Below are 7,061 nucleotides of genomic sequence, written 5' to 3' on the forward strand. Positions count from 1 at the left end.
TCACACACACACCCCGCCTAGAAAGAGAGCGTACTTTTCAAATCACCAAAGATTTGAAAAGATCTACATATATTTAAAAACATGCAAAATTTATCAATTTCTTCCAAGTGGGCAACACCCTGGGATTAATGCTTGAATACAGAGACAATAAATGCTTACCAGTTCTATTAAAATACAAACAAATATGCCCCACTCAAAATGCAGAGGGAAAATAGCCTTCCTCATTCAATTATTCAAACAACACTGACATCAACAAATAAACAAAATCAATCAATATTCACCGATATTGAAAACAAAAACCAAAAAGACAGAGCCAAACCCCTCTGCGCTGGACGTGTGACGCACATCACGCGCCCATGACGCAGGCCTCGCGAGCCCCGCCCGTTGACTCCGGTATCGATATCTGATCAACCTTCCATCTGCAGGCCGAAGAGTTCCCCAGCCGGGCGGAGGAGAGGTGACCTGTGGGGACAGGAGCGCAGCTGCACCGCGATCCCCGTCGCACGAGCCCTGGCTTTTGTGCAAACCCAATGCTCACTGTGCACTATGAGGCATTTTTGTGCAATGAACAGCTATAAACGTGCAAACGATATGAGTCCGACGGCCTGACGTGAGTGTAGCGTGTTTTAAACGTCATGTCACAGTTAGGTGAGAAACGCGTGTGCGCAATGACGGTTCTGAAGAAACTAAACTGCAGTCGAAAATAAACGGGGAGAGAAACTGACAACATCGGGCTCATTACCTTTGGCGGGTAGAAGCACGGGCGTAAGAGTATATAGTATATCGGACTAGCCAAGCAATAAAGAAAAGGCCTGATAATTATCGTTAGTAAACGAAACGTGCAAAGAGAACGAAAAAGGAAACTATGGTGAATCCATAGCGCCATCTAGAGAATGCGCACGAAAGACATACTCCGTTCACTACCTACAATCGACAGGAAAACGCGCTGCATCTTCAATTTCATCCCCCTCACTGCGGTGCTCTCAGTATTGTTTGGTCATGTCCTTTCTTCGCTGTCAGATCTTCACAAGGGCAGGATGGGAGTTGGATGCCAGTTTAAAGCAGAAGCTTTATTGGAAAAGCGACTGTCGGCATGGGTCGATAACAGAGAAGAAACAAACAGATCCGCATCGGGGCGTGAGCAGGATAAGTAAACCACAAGTATACATAAGGAGGCAGAGGCGCAAGGCGAAGCAAAACAAGACTTTGCACGTTGCCCTACCACATAAGACCTTATATAGGGACCTAGATTACAGTTTAACTAGGAACAGTCGAATTAGAATTCCGGCGACTGGACTTGCCACGGAGGATTCTGGGAAACGTCCGTTACAGAAGGGCGTGACACGAAATACTTATTTGAAGATCAAGATTTTTAATCCCAAGTGTAGAACTTTTATACATATTTTATACGTATCTTATATGCCTTTATATGGTGTCTGAATGGTGTTTATTAACCGGATTCCAGACCACTTGAGCTTTAGAGTCCTCACATCCTAGGAAACGTTTAGGAAACGTATCTAGATTCATCGCTACAGTACCACTTATTCCCATAAACAACCACCATTACACCGAGCTCAAGGTTCACATATCTACATCTATCGCTCTATTACCCTCGCTGATAATGATGAACTGGTACTTAACTGGTCATTCTTACTGTGGAGGGTGTGGACTGGCCGTTGGCTTGGATTTAGTTTACACATGCATTTACACGTAAGACATTTAACAGGTGCTTAAATCCAGAGACTTCCAGAAGTGCTTTAACTGTCCACTCAGTTTGCTCAGCGACTGGCAGAAATAAGTCACCACTGAAACCTGGAATGAGAACTACAATTCATGTTATGAAATACAATTCAAATGCAATTCCTAAACAAGGGAATTAAAAGCACAAATAACAAGTGCTTGGTTATATTTAATTAAGTTGCTTATCAAAGAGGTGAGTTTTCACTCAGTGTTTGAAGACCACGAGCGACTGCGATGTTCGGCTGGCCAGTGGATGTTCATTCTGGCATCTGGGTGCTGGAACAGAGAGGAATCTTGAGTCTTGTCTTAGCTGAGTCTTGAACGTTGGTGGGTCAAGCCGGGCCATACCTGAAGCTCGAGCAAACAGGTCCTTTTTTGGCCTTGGAGACAAACATGAGTTAAACCTGATACGAGCAGCTACAGGAAGCCAGCGAAGTGAAGTGCAGTGCAGTAGTGGAGTGACATGGAAAAGAAAAAAGGCCAATTCTCGGAATGTTGAGAATTCTGCATGACGGAGTCGAATCTGTGACATGACCTGAGAATGACCGCTGGTTCTGTGACATGACCTGAGAATGACCGCTGGTTCTGCACAGCTAGTTAGTTGGTTAGATAGATTGCAGAAATAAAACAAGGAATGTAAGGCAAATAATATTTTTTTTCACAAATAATTCAGTACCAGTTGGATAAAATGTTTTAATCTACAAACTATTCCACACAGACATTATCTACATTTTATGGTATTTATCTGAAGCAACTTACAATTATGACTAAGCACAACTTGAGCAATTGAGGTTTGTACTCAGGGGCCCAACAGGGGCAATTTGGCAGTTTGAACTGGCAACCTTCTGATTACAAGTTAAGTACCGTAACCACTGAGCTGCCGCTGCTATCTAGACAGTTTTACTAGCTTTATCTCTTTCAGGTTTCCTTCATTCCATGAGCAGACAGTGTGTTTTGCTTGCTGATGTTATAACACGAACAACTTGTGAACTACATAGACTCTACACATTGTGCATGTTCAGTAACCCTAAAGGGACACACACAGCATGACTGTGACCACTAAGAGGCGCTACAGTCCACAGGCAACTTCAATTCAAGCAGGCATGTTTGAGACAAGAGAATCTAAAGGTATCATACTAAAAACATCTAAAAACATCAGTGCTTTGACCTTTGACCTTTATTTAGAAAGTTCTGTTGACAGATCAGATACACTCCCACCCACCCATCCACACACACACACACACACACACACACACACACACACACAGACAGACAGACAATGCACGACACCTCTCTTAACCATCAGTGCAAACTCAGCCAAAGTCAGAGTTCAGACTAAAAACATTAGAAGCGTACCATACAGAGGCCCTCTTTAACATAGAGGCTGGACAGAGGACCTGCTGTGCGAGTCCCCGTTCAGAGCTCCGTTTCCAGTGCGAGTCCCCATTCAGAGCTCCAATTCCAGTGCGAGTCCCCATTCAAAGCTCCGTTTCCAGTGCGAGTCCCTATTCAGAGCTCCAATTCCAGTGCGAGTCCCCATTCAGAGCTCCAATTCCAGTGCGAGTCCCCGTTCAGAGCTCCAAATTCCAGTGCGAGTCCCCATTCAAAGCTCCAATTCCAGTGCGAGTCCCCATTCAGAGCTCCGTTTCCAGTGTGAGTCCCCGTTCAGAGCTCCGTTTCCAGTGCGAGTCCCTGTTCAGAGCTCCAATTCCAGTGCGAGTCCCCATTCAGAGCTCCGATTCCAGTGCGAGTCCCCGTTCAGAGCTCCGTTTCCAGTGCGAGTCCCCATTCAGAGCTCCAATTCCAGTGCGAGTCCCCATTCAGAGCTCCGTTTCCAGTGCGAGTCCCCATTCAGAGCTCTGATTCCAGTGCGAGTCCCCGTTCAGAGCTCCGTTTCCGGTGCGAGTCCCCATTCAGAGCTCCGTTTCCAGTGCGAGTCCCCATTCAGAGCTTTGATTCCAATTCTGCCCTCTCAGAGAACTCAGAGCAGGAAACATCACGTCTGTCTTCTCCAATCCCAGACTGCAGGCAATGTGCATGTAGGGTTTCTTTATTCAGTCAGCATCAGGAACATGGGCTTTGATCAAGGACTACTGAAGTTCCAGTTATCCGTACTGTATCCCCATCTACATCATCATTGCTATTCATTCTCAGTCAGAGGCTCAAACTGACTTTAAATGTGTCACCAGGGACCCCTTCTATCTATGAGTACTATCAATGTTTCTAACGCCCCTTATTGCAAGGCTAAATGCAGTTTGTCATTCTGTCACTCACTGCACTGCTAACACGCACGCCTTAACCTATGATTCCTACAGGCGTGTTAAGCGCATTGACAAAATGCATTATTAGAATTCTTTCTTAAAAAACAAACTAAAATACAATGTCCAACCTTGGAAGTGAAGCAAGAGCTGCACGTTGAACCTTGCTGGGTAAACATGATATCCAATACCCAAGTCAGAAAACAACCCCTTCGCTACAAGACTCCTCCATAACCTGGTGAACAGGGTGGTGTTTGCGAGCATGGAGACAGCCGGCTGTGTGGAGGTCAGAGATGGATGGGGTGAGGGGGTGGAGCCCTCTGACACCTCACCCTCACTCCCATGTGCTGCGTGTGACTGTAGGGTCGTTGGATTTTTTGTTTGTCTTTCATTGAGAAATGAAAGGTCGATATAAACAGGATACGATCAACCCTTCAAGGATCAAGCAATGAAAAAAAGGCTCTGTGTGTATGTGTGTGTGTGTGTGTGTGTGTGTGTGTGTTGGGGGGAGGGGGGGGAACAAATCTCTTAATTGGATGATGCTATAATTCAAAAATGTGTTGGAAAAGGGGATCAATTTCAAATCACTGGGTAGAAATATGATCAGACTGCACAGACAGCAGCAGGACTGAAGGAATAATTTAATAGAGGCCATAAGCTAAGACACAAAACATTACACTGAGGCTGAGAAATTAGGCCATGTACAAATGTAGACACATTTTAACAGATTAGTCCATTTCTAAAATGTACTGTGTCTTCCCTGTTTTCAAAAACCACACTGAAGAGAGAACCTGAACATCATGCCTTATTTGTAAATAAAATCTTTTCTCAAAATGTTAATGTTAATATTTGGACAACAGATTCTGTGTTAGTTCATTCAAACCAACTAACCAACCAACCAACCAACCAACCAACGGCACATCACTGAATCCAGAACAGGTTTTAACGCAGCCACTTTGTGTCACAAAAATCTGGAGACATTATTACCAGAATTGAATATGTACAAGAATGAACATCACCTAACAGTTTTACAGAACTGTTTATTGTAAACAATAGAATAAACCAATAAGCAAACTAGGTTGTTGTTTGTTTTTTGTTTTTTTGTTAAGCATCTCAAAGAAGTAACAGAAAGTGACCAAGAATGTGCAACCACAAGTTGATCACAGAACGGTTGCAGAATCCCTGTCTCGTGCTCTGCCGCACAGTTGCATAAAAGCAATCAGTTGGACTTTTGCGGAAAACGTCGGAATCGGTCAGAAAACGAGCACTTTCTTTGGATACAACCAAGCAAGTCTGACGTGCGCCACAGCTTCATCAAGTTTGCAGCTGTGGCCAGGGAATTATCTTTATTAGTCCAAAGCTATTATGTTCCTCACGCAGTGATCAGCCCCAGCTCAGTATTGTTAGGAGTTAGACCGGATGTGTAGTCTCCCTGCAGTGATAAGGCTCAGCTGCAGGTCTTATTTATAAACACCATCTCATTAGGTTCCGCGCACATAACGTGTGTGTGTGTATGAATGAAAAACCTCGCAGGATGTTTTTAATATCCTCCATTACTCATTGTGACTTCGGAGTAGATCTTGTCTCTTCTATTCAGAAGGAAATCTAAGCGAGGGCTCCAAGGTGAAGTCTACGGTCTCGTGCTCTACTCCCGGACATCTCCATGTCATTCACATCCCTCCTGTGTGAAATCAGACGCGTGCCTCCGGCCTGGGTGTGTTTTAATTCCATTTACAAATAAGCTTGGTAAGCACATGAAACTCCTGCAGAACAGCGTCTATTGTGTATATCTCGTCTTTTATTTATGCACACACGTACCCTGGCTGTCACATCATAGACAGTCTCATGAGACGTTTCAGAGGTCTAGATTGGCTAGTTCAATCCAGAACATTAGACTGATAAAACGTAATCTTGATCAACTTTATTCTTCACAAAAGAGCGCAGCGGCGAGCTGGCGGTAGGACTCGGAGCGCTGAGCCGCTGTAGCTACACTTGAGGCGTTTTTCTCAGTGTAATATCGACACTAGACGAGTGTACCCGAGGGATTTAGTAGGGCGAGAAACAAGCGAGGCAAAACAAGGCACAGGTGCACACGGTTAATAATCAGGTGATTGGGGGCGGGGCAGGTGCAGTGTGTACGCATGGGAGTGGGCGTGTCCCTGGGCTGGGTGCCTGGCGCACCGTGACAAAATCCTACTTTATGAATATGAAATGTTATGGATCTCTGACAACCTAACAAAGCTAGACTCACGCTCTACCAATAGAGGACAATGGGTAGTCTCCGCTCTGGGTTCACGTGTCTCTGCGTTGACTTAAGCTAGAGGGCCAACTGCCATGTCCAGCTGTAGAGGAAGTTACCAGCTTACTGAATGGAATCTCATGTCTGTGCCTGTTCTCCCACAGAGCTGCATCCCCCACCCCGAGTGGCGATACAAACAAGCCAAACACCAGACAATAGCTTAAACACACACACACACCACTGATCTGCTATTTAGGAAACCTTTGGGGGGTTTTTTTGTTCAGTTTGGCTAGTTTCACTAGAATTTCAGACAGTTTACACTTTCTCTATGTGCGTGTGTTTCTTTGTTTGTGTGTGTGTGTACATGCAGTTATGCGTGTTTCTCTGGTTCTGTTAGGAACTTTTCAAAATCTTTGTTTCTTAACCTTGTTTTTTCTTTGTGTTATCAATAACAGTCATCAGATCCATATAACAAAGCTTTGTTCATACAGCTAAGAATCTGAGCTCAGATTACTTATGTTCAAATGAGCAAAGACAATTTTTGTTTAAAATCAAAGAAATGTCACAGCTAGGATTTCTTCTAAATGGGCTGTAGACTGAACTGCCTTGCCTTTGGATTGGGTGTGACTAAATAAACAAAACTGCTTTTCATAAAGATGAAGGTAAATCCATATTCACTCCATGCTGTCAGTTTTATGGTTATAACCTAACGAGCCTATCATTTTTATAGACCGTTCTGCAAAAGTCAAACTGTGTGTTTGCGTGTGTGCGCTACATGCTTAGGTGTACCGTCCTCTATATCTGGAGAACCTACGAACAGAAGA

The sequence above is a fragment of the Electrophorus electricus genome, chromosome 7, assembly GCF_041902795.1.
Source record: "Electrophorus electricus isolate QZ-2024a chromosome 7, ASM4190279v1, whole genome shotgun sequence".
Classification (NCBI taxonomy): Eukaryota; Metazoa; Chordata; class Actinopteri; order Gymnotiformes; family Gymnotidae; genus Electrophorus; species Electrophorus electricus.